The 15,040-nt window shown below is 32.3% G+C and overlaps 2 long non-coding RNA genes across 3 annotated transcripts; one reads left to right on the forward strand and one right to left on the reverse strand.

Annotated features, from left to right (window-relative positions):
• Positions 1-2,263: 2,263 nt before the first annotated feature.
• LOC143235174 (uncharacterized) lies at positions 2,264-7,668 on the reverse strand. The gene is made up of 3 exons (XR_013018958.1): positions 7,365-7,668; positions 6,864-6,927; positions 2,264-3,646 (listed from the first exon to the last, which is right to left on the reverse strand). It is a non-coding gene; the product is annotated as an uncharacterized LOC143235174 (long non-coding RNA).
• A 487-nt stretch (positions 7,669-8,155) lies between these two features.
• LOC143233416 (uncharacterized) lies at positions 8,156-14,805 on the forward strand. 2 transcript variants are annotated; one of them, XR_013018122.1, is made up of 3 exons: positions 8,156-8,280; positions 13,830-13,911; positions 14,133-14,805. It is a non-coding gene; the product is annotated as an uncharacterized LOC143233416 (long non-coding RNA). The 2 variants fall into 2 exon arrangements; XR_013018123.1 differs by lacking the exon at positions 8,156-8,280 and adding an exon at positions 12,886-12,930.
• The last annotated feature ends 235 nt before the right edge of the window (positions 14,806-15,040 follow it).

Here is a 15,040-nt window from a genome sequence, read left to right on the forward strand (position 1 = left end):
CATTCGTGTAATTTCTGATTATTTTTTTTTATGAACATTTCTGTAGAACCAAGATCTGTACCACCAGAAATGGATTTTCTTTTCAAAACAAAACAAACAAATATTTGTTTGTTTGTTTGTTTTGAATTTCAGCTACTCTCGAGGGCTATCTGTGCTGCGTCCCTAATTTTGCAGTGTAAGACTAGGAAGGCAGCTAGTCATCTCCACCCACCGCCAACTCTTGGGCTACTCTTTTACCAACGAATAGTGGGATTGACCGTCACATTACGCGCCCCACGGCTGGGAGGGCGAGCATGTTTGGCGACTCGGGCGCGAACTCGCGACCCTCAGATTACAAGCGCACGCCTTAACGCGCTAGCTGCGGGCCTGACAAACAAATAAGACCGTCATTTTGTGCACATATTTGGTATCAATCTGAAACTTTCAGTAAACGTGCAACAATTACATCCACATCAGAATATTCCTTATACGTTTTTATGTTCAAATTGAAGACCAAACCCCAAATTTTTAAAGAGAAATTACACATTTTAACTAACGATAAACGTAGTTCAAATAATTTAGAAACTATTGATACAATGGTGATATAGTAGAATAACGAAACAGACACAATCAGGTTAAGATAGACGAAAGTTAGGTTCATGGATACGTTTAAATCATCTTACTTTGTATCATCAATTAGTATTTAGTTTTATATTTATTGAAAAGTTGTTGTTGTTGTTTGGAATTTCGCACAAAACTACTCGAGGGCTATCTGTGCTAGCCGTCCCTAATTTTGCAGTGTAAAACTAGAGGGAAGGCAGCTAGTCATCACCACCCACCGCCAACTCTTGGGCTACTCTTTACCAACGAATAGTGGGATTGATCGTAACATTATAACGCCCACACGGCTGGGAGGGCGAGCATGTTTGGCGCGACTCAGGCGCGAACCCGCGACCCTCAGATTACAGAAGCGCACGCCTTAACGCGCTAGGCCATGTTATTGAAAAGAGTTGGGTTGAAATATTAAACCCCAAAAGGAAAATGCGGATCAAATGTTAAAGAAAAATTTATTTTCTGTTCGGGTTTTTAACAAAACAGTAATAATAATATACATAAGTTCCTGGATACATTTAATGGGAGAAAATAGCTCTTCTTAGATAATAATAATTTTATTTAAAAAATCATGTTTCCGGCAAGTTTAGAAATCTTACTCATAAGATTTCAGAAAAGGATAAGTAGTGAGGTGGTGAAGACTAATGACTGAAATATTCTGTTAAATAATGAAGAGTATAGCCAGTTTGAAGCCGTTTTTTGTTTTTTTTTAAAAAAAAGAGAGGATCTAGTCAGGACCCAGGACATTCCAGTTAAAATAGCCTATTGTTGGAATCCGTTTCTGGATAGTCACAATTAGAGGTTCATAGGCCTATACCGACTGTAGCTGTCCAATAACACTCTCTTGTCTTGGTGCGTTGCTTTTATACAAATCACGCGATTTTCTCGAAAGTTCACTTGGCAACAATGATCTACCGCATTTACGTACACAAATATTATTCTTCTCTCAAGAATTCTCTACAAGCTTCTCGAACAAGAGGAACTTTTGCAATACACAATCAATAAAACTATACAGAAACAAGCGTAGGCACTAAAATAAATGTACAACGGTAAATCCGTTACAGCTCTTAGGCTATACTTAGGTCAGATTGCTTTGTTTTTCTTATTGGGATACCATGATGAGCCAAATATCACTTAGTTTTCCTTACTTTGTCATTTTATTATTTAGCAGTACATCCCTCTAAACTTGGGAGAAGTGTTTACAAAATGAATTTGTATGTACTATAAATACATAAAGACCACGACTTACCCCAAGCTCTCTCTCTAACATTTCAGAATATATGTGTTTTGAAATGAGGAACTGTATTTTTCGAGTCATAGATATTTAGTTCTTCACAGTTATTAATGACTTGAAACGTGAACATGCATGGTAGTATAGTGTTGCATTTTCTGTTTATATTGAACTATATCTTTGTTATAAGTTTATTCCCATTGAAGAACGGCAGCATTGTAATGGCTGCAGTTAAAAATTGTAGTAACTTATTCTTTTCTTAAGATTCGGTTAACTGAATTGAAAGGAGAGTTGTTTTTAACTTCTTTCTAATAGACCTTAATGGTGCAATATAAAGATAGATTGGACATTTATATGTATGTATTAATATTCAAAGATAATTTAATAAAAATGTCTTTGAAATCAATCTTTATTTTATTTTAGGACACATGCTAACATTTATTATCTAACTGTTTTGAAACAGGATTTTCTGACATCAAGACATCTCAAAAAGTTTTATAAAACTTAATTTCATTTAAATCTTAATTTTCAAACAAGTTAGACAAAACCTACAAATTCCTGTAACTTTATTGGGGTAAAAACACACCAGCTGTTTATATTATTTGGTAGAAATTGTTGATCAATTTCTGCCAGAAGAAACTGAATGTGTCAAAGCTAATTTCTCCCATATCAACACACTTGTCAGTTTGTTCTGTTTACTGTGGATATTTTGTTTTTAACTGCTATACTCGATATTCTTTTTTTTTCTTATGAGCCTTCATTTCACACAATAATTGTTTTTATAACATTTTCATTTAAAATATTATATTGTAAACTTTAAGAAACAGATTTATTTTCATAATTAAAACATCAAATGTTACAAATATTTTATGATAATTTGCATTCGATATTATGTAAGAGATAACTTAGTACATTGAAGTAAAAACAGAACAAATATATACACAATTTATTTATGCTTAACCTATTACAAAATTTTAAAATTCCATTATATAAAAGTTTAATGCTTTTAATTTCTTAGAGAACTTACTGATAGAATAGTAAAACTGAAACTTAAATAAATCATATCATCTAAAAATTATTTTAATAAATACGTAGCTCATTACTGAACTGGAAACAATTAAATAAAAAAGTGATAAAGTTGCTGTTTGACCTCTATAGACGCATCATCAGATGTCATATTACCTCACTCTGGATCCGAAACGATCAAGGAAATATTTCAATTTTTTTTTCTACCATTTCTTTAAACACCTGTAGATTTTTCTATTTTACGCTATTCTGTTTATGAAATAGTAGTGCATACAGTTCTTATTATCAGCATTTCTACTACTACAATATCTCAAACATCAATTATAGGTCAATAATTAACTTGAAGAAGTTAATCTGTTAACGTAGAAAATAAATTAATAAAACATAACACAATGTCTTGGGGCAACAAAATACCTGTTTGTCTATCTCGGCTGTCTCAGCTTCTAAACTAAACTATTAAATAAATAAATTCTATAAAATTTCAAAGCCAGCCCTTACCATTTATGTAGCTATTAAACTTAAATTTACTGCTTCCACAAAATTTAAAGTATCCCACTATGTTAGAAAAATAAAAGTGTTTTAGGTGAAGCTTGCTCTTACCCTATCAAAATTTATACTTGTGTTCCTTAATGCTGCTATTCTCATTTTAAGTATGAAAAAAAAGATGTACTAGCAGTGTAAATTCCCTCAATCAAAACTCCTGTAACTCTCCGTTTTTCAAGAAGACTGTCCCTCCATTCCAGGCACCATTCTAGTAACCATCAATTCTTTGTCCATGTCCTTCCAACAGTAAAGAGTCTAAGGCGGAACTAAATACTCAAAATATAGCCTAACTGCGATTTATACAACGAAATTACAACCTTTTTAGACTTGTATTCAATATTTCTTTAGATACAACCTAAATTCCTATTTGTCATGGCCAAGCGCGTAAGGCGTGCGACTCGTAATCCGAGGGTCGCGGGTTCGCGCCCGCGTCGCGCTAAACATGCTCGCCCTCCCAGCCGTTGGGGCATTATAACGTGAAGGTCAATCCTATTCGTTGGTAAAGAGTAGCCCAAGAGTTGGCGGTGGGTGGTGATGACTAGCTGCCTTCCCTCTAGTCTTACACTCCTAAATTAGGGACGGCTAGCACAAATAGCCCTCGAGTAGCTTTGTGCGAAATTCTAAAACAAACAAACAAATCCTATTTGTCCTTCCATTAGCACCTAACACCACACTGCTTGGATGGCTTAAGAAACTTATTAACCAAGATTCCTTTTCTTCATAACACTGTTAAGGGTATTCTCACCCAACGTATACTTGTAATTTAAATTATGATAATCCACATGTATTATCTTGCATTCTCATAATTAAAATCAATCTGCAATTTATTTTCCAAACTCACTAAACGCTCACACAGTTAGCAACATACGAGACCTCAATATGATTTGCTAATTTAAGTGATTTATTGACCATTTCTATCATTGTAAATCATAAAAGAGCAAACGTCCTGAGACTGAGTCCTGATTATCACCTCTTATAATATTAAACTCCATCTAAAACAACACTTTGCTTTCTTCTATCCAGCCATTCTTCTATTCAATTTGCTAACTTATCTATATATAAGCAATAGCCTTTTAAAAAGCATCTCAAAAGATTTATAAGGCAAGATTTTTTGTTTTAGTGAAACCATGTTCACTATTCAATAAATTTCAAAACTTTGTTAAATGGTCTTCCAAAGCATCTTTTATTAGACTTTTCAAATTTTTTTCCACAGGTATGGCTAACATATCTAATCCTTATCCTCCTTCAAAATCCTTGGGGAAATATTATTTGGAGCTGGATTTTGATATTTTTGTATTGCTCATCATTTTCCAGAATCACCACAAGATTTTACTTGTATGGCATCTGATGCTAAATTTATACCTGACTGAACAACTTATTTTCCTTAAATTAACACCTCTTTCTTTCAGAAATAAAACAAGTTACTCAAAATGGTTATCAATCCGTGATCGTGTACTACATTCAGACCTTTAACTTGAATGATCTGTATAAATGGTTCATACACAACAATACTAGGTTCCAGAATACCTGAATAAGCACAGAGCAAATAAAATACACCACGCATGTTAACAATACATGAAACTATAGTGGACTTTGTTATCAAATAAGTATTTTCAAATACAAGTAGTACTTATAGCATAGGATTGAGTGTTATAGACTCTGTCTCTTACATACACCTGAATTACAATCTTATTTTTTCGTCTTACAAAATATATGTGTATAAGGTGCACATAACAACTTTACTGAGTTGTAATGGAAAAGCTAAGAAAAGTAATTTGACATCATCTACATGGATAAAAAATTTTTCGGGTTGTTTTGACGATTTTAATGTTGTGAGAATGATGTAATCAAAGAACGCCATACAGATACATATGAGCAGTTTTACAAATATTCATCCAGAACTTGTTTCTTGCCCAGTGAATCTTTGTTCTCTTGAAGAAAAATAGTCAGTTGTTCGAAATCATTCGAATTTTAGATCATTTTTGTAATTCGTTGCACCTTTAGTGTCTGATCCCGCATGATACGTTTTTACAGTTTATTGTTACAGAATATACTTTATAACAAAAATGTAAAATCACAAACTTGAAAAGCATACTGAAACGTTTATTAACAAATCTTCGAAATATAGTAATATAATATTTATGTAAATTTCTTAATTTACAAAATACTTGATTGTCCTTTTTAAATCAGCTTTCATACAACTTTTCTACATTATTTCAATATTACTATTTGTTCATTGTATGTAGCATCTATATTTTTCATGACAATACTATAACTCATTTATGCAAAGATATGTGAAAAATAACACCACAGAATTTATACAGACATTTTAATACATGATCTGAATGTATGAAATATCATTCAGAGAAGTGAACACCATAAAACAAAAGAAATAGTGAAGTGTTTTATGTATAAGGTGTTGGATAATATGTAGAAGTTGAAATAATGGGTAAGTTAAGATAATGTGCGTGATTAAAAACTGGCATCTATAATACACTTTGTTATTATAGTGGTTTGACAGGTATTCAAAACTTTTATGACACGTGTAAATTAATTATCAAGTGAAAACACAATAAAAAATGTCTCATTCAAATAATAGTTTCACTTGAAACAGTTTAGAAATATATAATTAAATATAGACTGCAATATAAATGCCATTTTAAACACGTTCACATTTGTTAATTTAAATCACTGTTTTGCGGTTCATTTACAAATTATTTGCACTCACATCTTCTGCCACCTATATCAACGGGCTCTCTGGCAGCAGACAACATTCGCTGTTAATTGTCTGGCAGCATTACAACTTCTGCTAATCAAATGCACCCATAAATACTATTAAATCACAAGTAAAGATATTAAACACAACAGATAGTTCCATTTGACTTTGCTCAAAAACACGTTTTTAAAGTAAAATGTACTCAAATAAGTATCAGTTTATCTTGAACGTTAAGACTAAGTTACGACACGGAGGACCGATTTCGATGTATTATCAACAAATTGTGGATTAGAGATATCTTAACTTCATGTACTTTTACAAAATATTATAGAATTTCGAGGCTATTGTGCCAATTACCAATTCATCACCAATGACACCGTTTTGCAAAATATATTTACTTTATTTGTTTAGAATTAAACACAAAGCTACACAATGTGCTATCTGTGCTCTGCCCACCACGGGTATCGAAACCCAGTTTTTAGTATGTAAGTCCGCAAACATACCACTGTGCCACTGGGGGTCAAATATATTTACAAATTATTATAACCATGTTCAAAACTAAAGGAACATTGCAATCTATGGAGATTAAAAGATGAAGCCTTTTCATTTAGAAGTTTAGGTAGAATTGTATACTTTTTACTGTAATTATTTTACCTGTGCCTTAGCACATGTTGCAAGCAAAACAGTTCATTGTTAACGACTACAATTTATACTCGTAACTGAACAAAAAATATTTTATAGAAAATATGTGCTTACCGTAACACTGGACAACACGAAGCCAACAAGAGAATAAAATTTCCTTCCTTTTAACCTGTATCATCTGGAGAAAACGTAGCTTTGCTAAATATTTTATTAAAGGATAGTAGTATGTTTAGAGCTAAATATTTGACCTTCTTGTATGAAGATAATTAATGTAACACATTGACATTGGAAAGTTTAAAATTTTAACAACTTTTATTCAGTGACGTGGTTGTAATGAAGATTTGGGTGTAAAACAGAGAGGGATCATTATTTCAAATAAATATTATATGGAATAGATTATAGAAGGATTTATAATGAATATTTCCTGAATGGTTCCAAACTCTAAACACTGCGACTTCCTTCCTAAGATTTGAATACATTGTTCTAAATGCTCTATAAAGTTCGTAAAAAAATTATATCATTCGACATTTACAACATTCTTGTAGTTACTGGTGGTGCTTATTCTCATCTGTAAGATGAATTACTGCAAATACATAAAATAATTCCTATACTTACAATAGGCGGCGACCTCATATTGAGAATGCATCTACTATTTATGAAAAACAATACTGGCGGTTGAAAATGTAAATATTTTGAGGAACTAGATAACTGAAAAATAGCAAATATCTTGAATTATTTTTATCACATGAAGAATCGTTATGTAAATAATTTCACTTATTTCTGAATGGAGATGATCCCACTAAGTAGCGAAATAAAATAGTCAATATTCGGTAAAGTAAATTAAGTAATAGCTAAATTATGTAAAACTAGTATTGCGAGATATTTGTTGTAATGTTTTCTATTTCCACATACTTGCAAAATTTACCTAATTAACTGTTCTTTTTTAGTGTAGTTAGATCCATTTGGATATTTTTTAAAATTTATTTTCGTTATCATAAAACTGAATAATTGCACAGTAAAGAACACCTTTAAATAATGAAATTTTTGACGTTTCGAAATTAACTTATTTTTAATGTTGTCTAGTTATTATCTGTTGTATAACAGTTAATTGTTTCAAAATAATTAGTTTTAAAATTAAAATACAGGTAGAAAATTGACAATACTGCAAAGTAATTTGAAAGGTAATCTGGAATCTGAAATATAAGTAACTATTATTTTTTATAGTTAGGTAGGCTTAGCTAGAAAAAGTTTCGAATACAAACAACTAAATAACACGTATTGTTTTTCACAAGTTCACTCAACGTAAACGAGAATTCTCGGAATTAATTCCACGGTAAGAAAATTTCAGTGAGTATTTCCCAAGACTTGAGAAACGAGATTTCCTAATTCCAAGTAATATCCTAATTCTTGATTCAGGGAAAGAATTAGGTCACCAAGATGAACATCAAGTATAAAACGCTCTGAAACATGGCATGACTTACTACGGGAAGTAAAGTCGTGAGTAATATAAAGCAAGCTCAATTTTTACAAGGTAAGTTCTAGTTTTGTGGTCTTATGTTGTTAGATAACGCATTTCATTAACATTATTCGTGTCCGCGACCCTTAGATTATGAATCTAGCGCCCTAATCACGTGGCCATGCCGGGTCTACATAAAGAAGGGTGTGTGTGTTTTCTTATAGCAAAGCCACATCGAGCTATCTGCTAAGTCTACCGATGGGAATCAAATCCCTGATTTTAGCTTTGTAAATCCGTAGACTTACCGCTGTTTCAGCGGGAGATATATAAATAATGGAAGCCAGCTAGTAGACCGAATAGTTACCGTCCAAACAGTAACACAGGCAAATTTATAGAACAAGTAATCAGTACCGACTCTCTGCATTTCCGGAGAAAACATCAAACTTACCTGAATTACAAAGTGCACAATTAAGTAAACATAAAAACGTTAACCGATAAACTTCTACATAGTTCACTAAATTACTTCGCAACAATTACTATGCAAACTTGATCATTACTGGATACATAATAATGAAGATTGCTCTATGTTCTCTCCTATAAATATACACATAACAAATAAAAATAAACTAACGCTACCTAGTGATAGACTATTACATTATCATAAGTTTTAATTTCCTGAAACATAATTAAAACAGGATATATGTCAATGCTTTCATAGAAACTGAAATTGATGAAAATTGAGCAAAACTCATCTTGAACTGTTTGCGAAGCGTTGAACTTTATACAAATGAATGGAGCGAAAGTGTACTTAACACATTAATATTTCAACCATTACCTACATGGACATGGACTTGTAAGAGGTCAGAGTGAGTGCGTGACCTAGCTAGACTCTGATTCTTATGTAGTAGCTACAATAATATTGAACAGGAATCGTTCACCTTGTGTTGGGGTAAAAAAAGAGTTCAAACGAACCTGACCTTCCTGGGTCTGTAAATACAACATTTGCATTACAAAAGAAATCAGTACATAATATAATATAATCTCAGTTTTTTCCGATCATTATGCTGTCCAAAAGTTCCAAGCAAGTCGCAAAAAAAGGGAAAGTAGTCATTTTTTCAATTTGTTTTTTTTTTATTCGCAGTCAACTTGTCCGAGTAGAAATTAGTGCTGCGCGAACAAGATTAAAACCTTGTGTCTGATTTCAACTTGATGAACTGTGTTGCGATTTCTTCCTTCTTTCTGCAACAAATATGTTTTCATTTTTAACGTTAACTCTCTTTTAAAAAACTAGAAGCAAATGATAAACAGATTGCATCATACATGAGCTATTTCTTTTGTACTCTACCTGTCACTTGAATTTTTTTGTACTCTATGAAGGCATGTGGGTGTGGGTGTTTTCTTATAGCAAAGCCACATCGGACTATCTGCTGAGTCCACCGAAGGAATCGAACCGCTGATTTTAGGGTTGTAAATTCGGAGACATACCGCTGTACTAACGTGTGCTTAATGAAGGTAGTAATCGGAGGAGAAAAATGACACACAGCCTTAATATTGGTTTGCTTTTGCAGCTAAGTAGTCCAGCATTTATGTCTCTTACAAAATCATCTCTACTAAAACGGTTCGAACACAGGACAGTTTTTATCGATAGGATCAAAGCTGTCTATCCTTTTGCATCTATTAAGCAACTGTTAATTTCTGACGGATGATCTACGAAAACTAACATTATTGCTTTTATCACAATAAGAACAAATAATTACAATACATATACAATTACATTTTATTTTATTTTATTGTTAATTAAGACAAGTGAAAATTGAATCGAAAGCAAAAATAGATTTCGTGATTTCGTATTAAGTATTTCAACAGCGGTTCACAGAACGAGACGGTGCGTGGCAAGTCAGTGACGTAATCTTCAGCGAGCTAAGAGTTACAAACCAGGCGCAAATTGTAAACCTTGTAATGTAGGTTATATTTTAATATTTAATGTTTTTCCTAGCCATGCTTATGAAAGTATACTAAATTCATTATCGTGGTGATGTCCTCACATAAATGGTTATGTTTTTCAGTTATGTTAATGAGCGGTCCGGCATAGCCACGTGGTTAGGGCTTACGACTTGTAATGTGAGAGTCATGAGTTAGAATCCATGTTACAGCAAACATACTCGCCCTTTCAGATATGGGGTGTTATAATGTTACGGTCAATCCAACTATTCTTTAGTAAAAGAGTAACCCAAGAATTGGCGGCGGGTGGTGATGACTACGAGCAGCCTTTTCTATAGTTTTACGCTGCTAAATAAGGGACGGCTAGAGCTGACATCTTTCGTGTAGCTTAGCGCGAAATTCCAAAATAAAACCAAATTAGCAGTGAGTGCCACAAGGCGGTTGAACTTATGGAATTACCCTAGAAATCTGTAAACAGTTATCAAAGTCTGACGTTCCACTGTGAGCATCTTAACTCACAAGTTCTAAGGCTGAAAACAGTACACTAGTGTATCTTACACTCGGAGCGAACTCTAAGACATCAATTAATCCTATGCCACGAAATCTTGCGTATTTGTAAATTTGCTCATACTTGATAAAAAGTAAAATACAAACAAAGTGCGAATGATAGATTGTGATACACGAATCATTTCAGATAGAGCTTTCACCTTTAATTCAGAAAACGACCATTGTCTTCTTCATGAAATTAAAAATAATTTGTTAATTGGTCTTGCTGGGAAGATTAATTAGGCTTGTACTAATAGGTCTTTTGGTTGTTTGAAGTTAAGCACAAAGTTACGAAATAGGCTATCTGTGCTCTACCTACCACAAGTATCGAAACTTAGCATTCTTTCTCTACATACATTTTGCTATGCAACTGGAGGGCTGAGTATTTTGTGTTGTTTTGATAGGAATATATACAGTGCTACATTAGAATGAAGGAAACACAGTTTGTTTTAAGAGTTTTGAATAACAGATGCTTTAACTGTAAAACATTCCACATCCTAACAAAGACATTTGGATACTTCTGTGACTTGGTAAAAAATAGACATATGCCTGCTAGAAGCCAGTAAAACACAAAATTGTTGCAGAGCAGCCATGAGTCCCAAAGTGTGGTTAACAGGAGGTGAATTTTCTTTCAAACTAGGAATACAGTTTTATCAATTACACGAGGCGTTCAATAAGTGACGGTGATGAGATGCCAGGACCAAACCTAACTCCATTTTTGCACTCGAAGATGATAGTATATAGAACTTTACAGAGTTTACTGGTAATGATCACACTGACACTTATATAGTACTACAAATGCTATACTATACATAGATGCACTATTAGAATTATTCCAATATTCAGAACTTTCATCTAATAGATGCTAACATTCTCCTTGTGCTTACTTGGAATAGGATCTCGAGTAACTAGACTGGCCAGCACTCTCATTAGATTTTATTTTAAACGTGGATAATAAACTCTTTACAGTACATGGTTACTTCTTAGAAGTGTTCTTGAAGTGGAGACAGTTACTACCTTCCCTCTAATCAATCAGTCCTAAATTGAGAATGACTAGTGCAAATAGTCTTTGAGTAGTTTCGCGCGAAAACAATATAATTAAAAGAGGATCATCAGTTGAGGAAAAGGAATGAAAGAAAGACACAATAATGTTTAAGTAAGTTACTAGATATATATATATACTAGAGATATATAAAGTATTTATAACAATAAAATTGAATTTAGCTGGCCAGTTCAAAAATATCTTCTGATCAAGAAACCAATAGACTGATGAAAAGGTGCCATAATTGGTTTAGTTAAAATCATTTCCAGGGTGAATATATGTAATAGTACGCACCAAACTATTACTATTTCTGCCCCTTCAATAAAAGAAAAGAAAGGCTAGCTTTATTTCAAATAACCTTACAGTTGAGAGCATTAAGAACTATCAAGCATTGGTATCTGCCTTGTTCAACAGAAAGAAATATCCAGAACAAAGTTTCAGAACACAGTACAGAGGGAAAAAAAGACCTTAGTCAAATTTGTAGTAGAAACACTTGCCCGATCAAAACATTTCCACTTTCAAAACAGGCTAAGGGTTCAAGAAATAGAAACTATTAAGGAACAAGGACTGGTAGAACTGAGTACTAGTCCTTGGGAAACGCATATTGTACTTGTGAAGAAGAGGGTAAGTCAACAAGATTCTTCGTGGACGACTAGAAGGTGAATGAAATCACAAAGAAAAATACCAGAAAGAAGAATGATTGATTTAATACTTCATTTGGATCAAAATAGTATTTAACAAAGGAACTTATGAACGCAAGTCTTCAGATGATCATAATATTGGTTTTACACTATACCATAAGAAATACTAAATAAACAAAATACAGTATCTAAAAATTACATCGTGGAAGCAGCAAAACACCATGCATATATATCCCAATAAATTCTCAAAACATTTAAAACCGATATTAAAATAAAGTAGGTGAATTTTATCAAAAAGAAAACTTTTTTGTTATGTATTTACGTGTGACATTTTCAATGTCATTTACACAAATGCTACATTCTAAGAATCATAGTTTATTTGAGTGTATGAAGTTTAATTTATGATATCTAGGAGCAGTTCTAGTGTTTATGAGGTATTCACATGTAAATTAGCTTCTTATAATGTTCGTTGCAATTTGTTAAATGCAGATGGCTGCAGATAGGGACTTGTGTGAAATATACTTGTCGAAAGTTACAGGTGATAAACCTTACAAGGTGAAAAGTAGAATTACTTCCTTTATCGGTTAAAGTATATTAAATGTTTTAATTCAAAGTACAAAAGTTTTAGCACTTTGTATGGATTGAAGAAACAATGGAAATGTTTTAAATGTAAAGCAAGACGTGTTTCATTTTATGATTTATCGTAAAGTAACGTTTCTGACTTTAACGAATTTGATCAAGATAATTCTCAAATTGAAATAAAATGTGACTTAAGACCTAAGTAATTTGATTAACATCCTGCGTTAGAGAGTCGACCATGACAGTAGCTCCTTAGCCTTTATGAAAAAGTTTGTTCTGGATTAACATATAAATTTATGTATATTTAATTATGTAGATTTGATATTGACGAGTTTCGTACTTTTACTGTATTAATTGCTCACTGTCCGTAAGATAGAGTGAATTCATAGATACATTGGTTTTACTCATTGATAATATTAATTTTGTATATTTTGATAATTTGAATTTTTATCACTATACCCAACAAAGAACTGACAAAAGCCGTACACTTTTATTAAAAGTTAATGTCTGCAAAAAAAATTTAAAATGCGAAACATTTTGTATTTTACATTTCCAATGTTTACTGGCGATATGTTTGTTTTTCTATATGACTCAGTTTTGTAGCTTTTGTTTTGCTAGTCCCCAGGTAATCTGGTAATAAATTAATAATATCCTCAGTTAGTGAGTTTATCTGGAAATATCAAGAAATAAGTTTTTATAATAACAGTGTGAAAGAGCTTGGTAGCGTGATTGTCAAAATAACATCCCAGCACATGCGATTCACCCTCACCAGACTATTTGATATCTAATAAGTGAAATAATTCTGTATTTTACTTCAAACAAATTGCATGTTTGAAGTCAGTTGTATAATATTTCTTGTTTGTTTTATGTTATAGGTGTTGTAATCTGCTATAATGAAGTCTTTGGTACTTGTATTACTTGTTGTTCTGTTCACCGGTGTGATTAGCAGAAAACCAGGTAAGCTCAGTTTTTCATTTAAACATTTCTTTGTTTAGTCAATTTATATTTTGATACACTAAATGTTATTACTTTTATTGTAAACTTATGACAGTCTATTGGTATTAAAATTTCAGTATATTTGTATATACCCGACTTTCTTCCAACTTCAGATTTTATTAGTCTGGCCTGGCATTACGAGAAATACTAATAACGTTTACATATTTTCTTCATCTACCTAGTATGGAAATGTCCGCCTTGGCCATACTTCTTTGCAGACCCTTGTCCCAACGGAATTCTTCCAGGTTCAACCTGTAACTCTGACAATGATTGTCCTGGTGCTTCATATTTATGTTGCTGGGACTGGAGTGACTGCAGAAAAAGGTGTACGAGAGGTGTCCATACTTAAATACAACATTTAGTATTAAAATGCGAAATCCAACTACTGTACGATACCTCGATTTAATGATAGTTTTGCCTCGTTTCGAAAGTGTGAAATGTTTTGCGATGGCACAATAAGTTACTTACTCTTCAGATTATATTTCATAATTTTACGATATCTGAATTTTAAAAGCATTTTGTATGTTTTAATCTTCAATAAAGACTTAATTAATTAAGAAACTAACGAAATGCCCGTTTACTACAAATCTTGATGTGTTAATACGGGTACCGATAACTCGATATTTCCACTTTTTTGCAAACACATAAAAATATGTAAATTTTGTAACTATAAAAATGTTGTTAATATCTTCGAATACATTTTGTAAAATAGTAGAAACTTCGTATATTACACGCAGAACACTCAGTTTTAAATCCACACAAAGTTATAATACTTCAATGCTATAAAAAACTTATAATTAACTTATGATAGATCTGTTTGGGATAAATGAATAAATTTCATGTTTCTAAAACGTGGTACTTCTTGTTTTTTAGTTATTTTCATACTATATTATCCATAAGACGCTATATACACTTCACTTTGAAATATTCTGCCTATAAGAAATTTAAGAATTATATTCGGTACGTTTTCAATATTTTTTTTATAGTAGCAGTTTAAAGCTAACTTTCGTTTCAAAATAAAGTTACGACTATAATTTACACTTGTTTTAAAAAAATCATTCAATTTGAGTATTTGCATTGTATATTCATA

The sequence above is a fragment of the Tachypleus tridentatus genome, chromosome 12 (assembly GCF_004210375.1).
Source record: "Tachypleus tridentatus isolate NWPU-2018 chromosome 12, ASM421037v1, whole genome shotgun sequence".
Taxonomy (NCBI): Eukaryota; Metazoa; Arthropoda; class Merostomata; order Xiphosura; family Limulidae; genus Tachypleus; species Tachypleus tridentatus.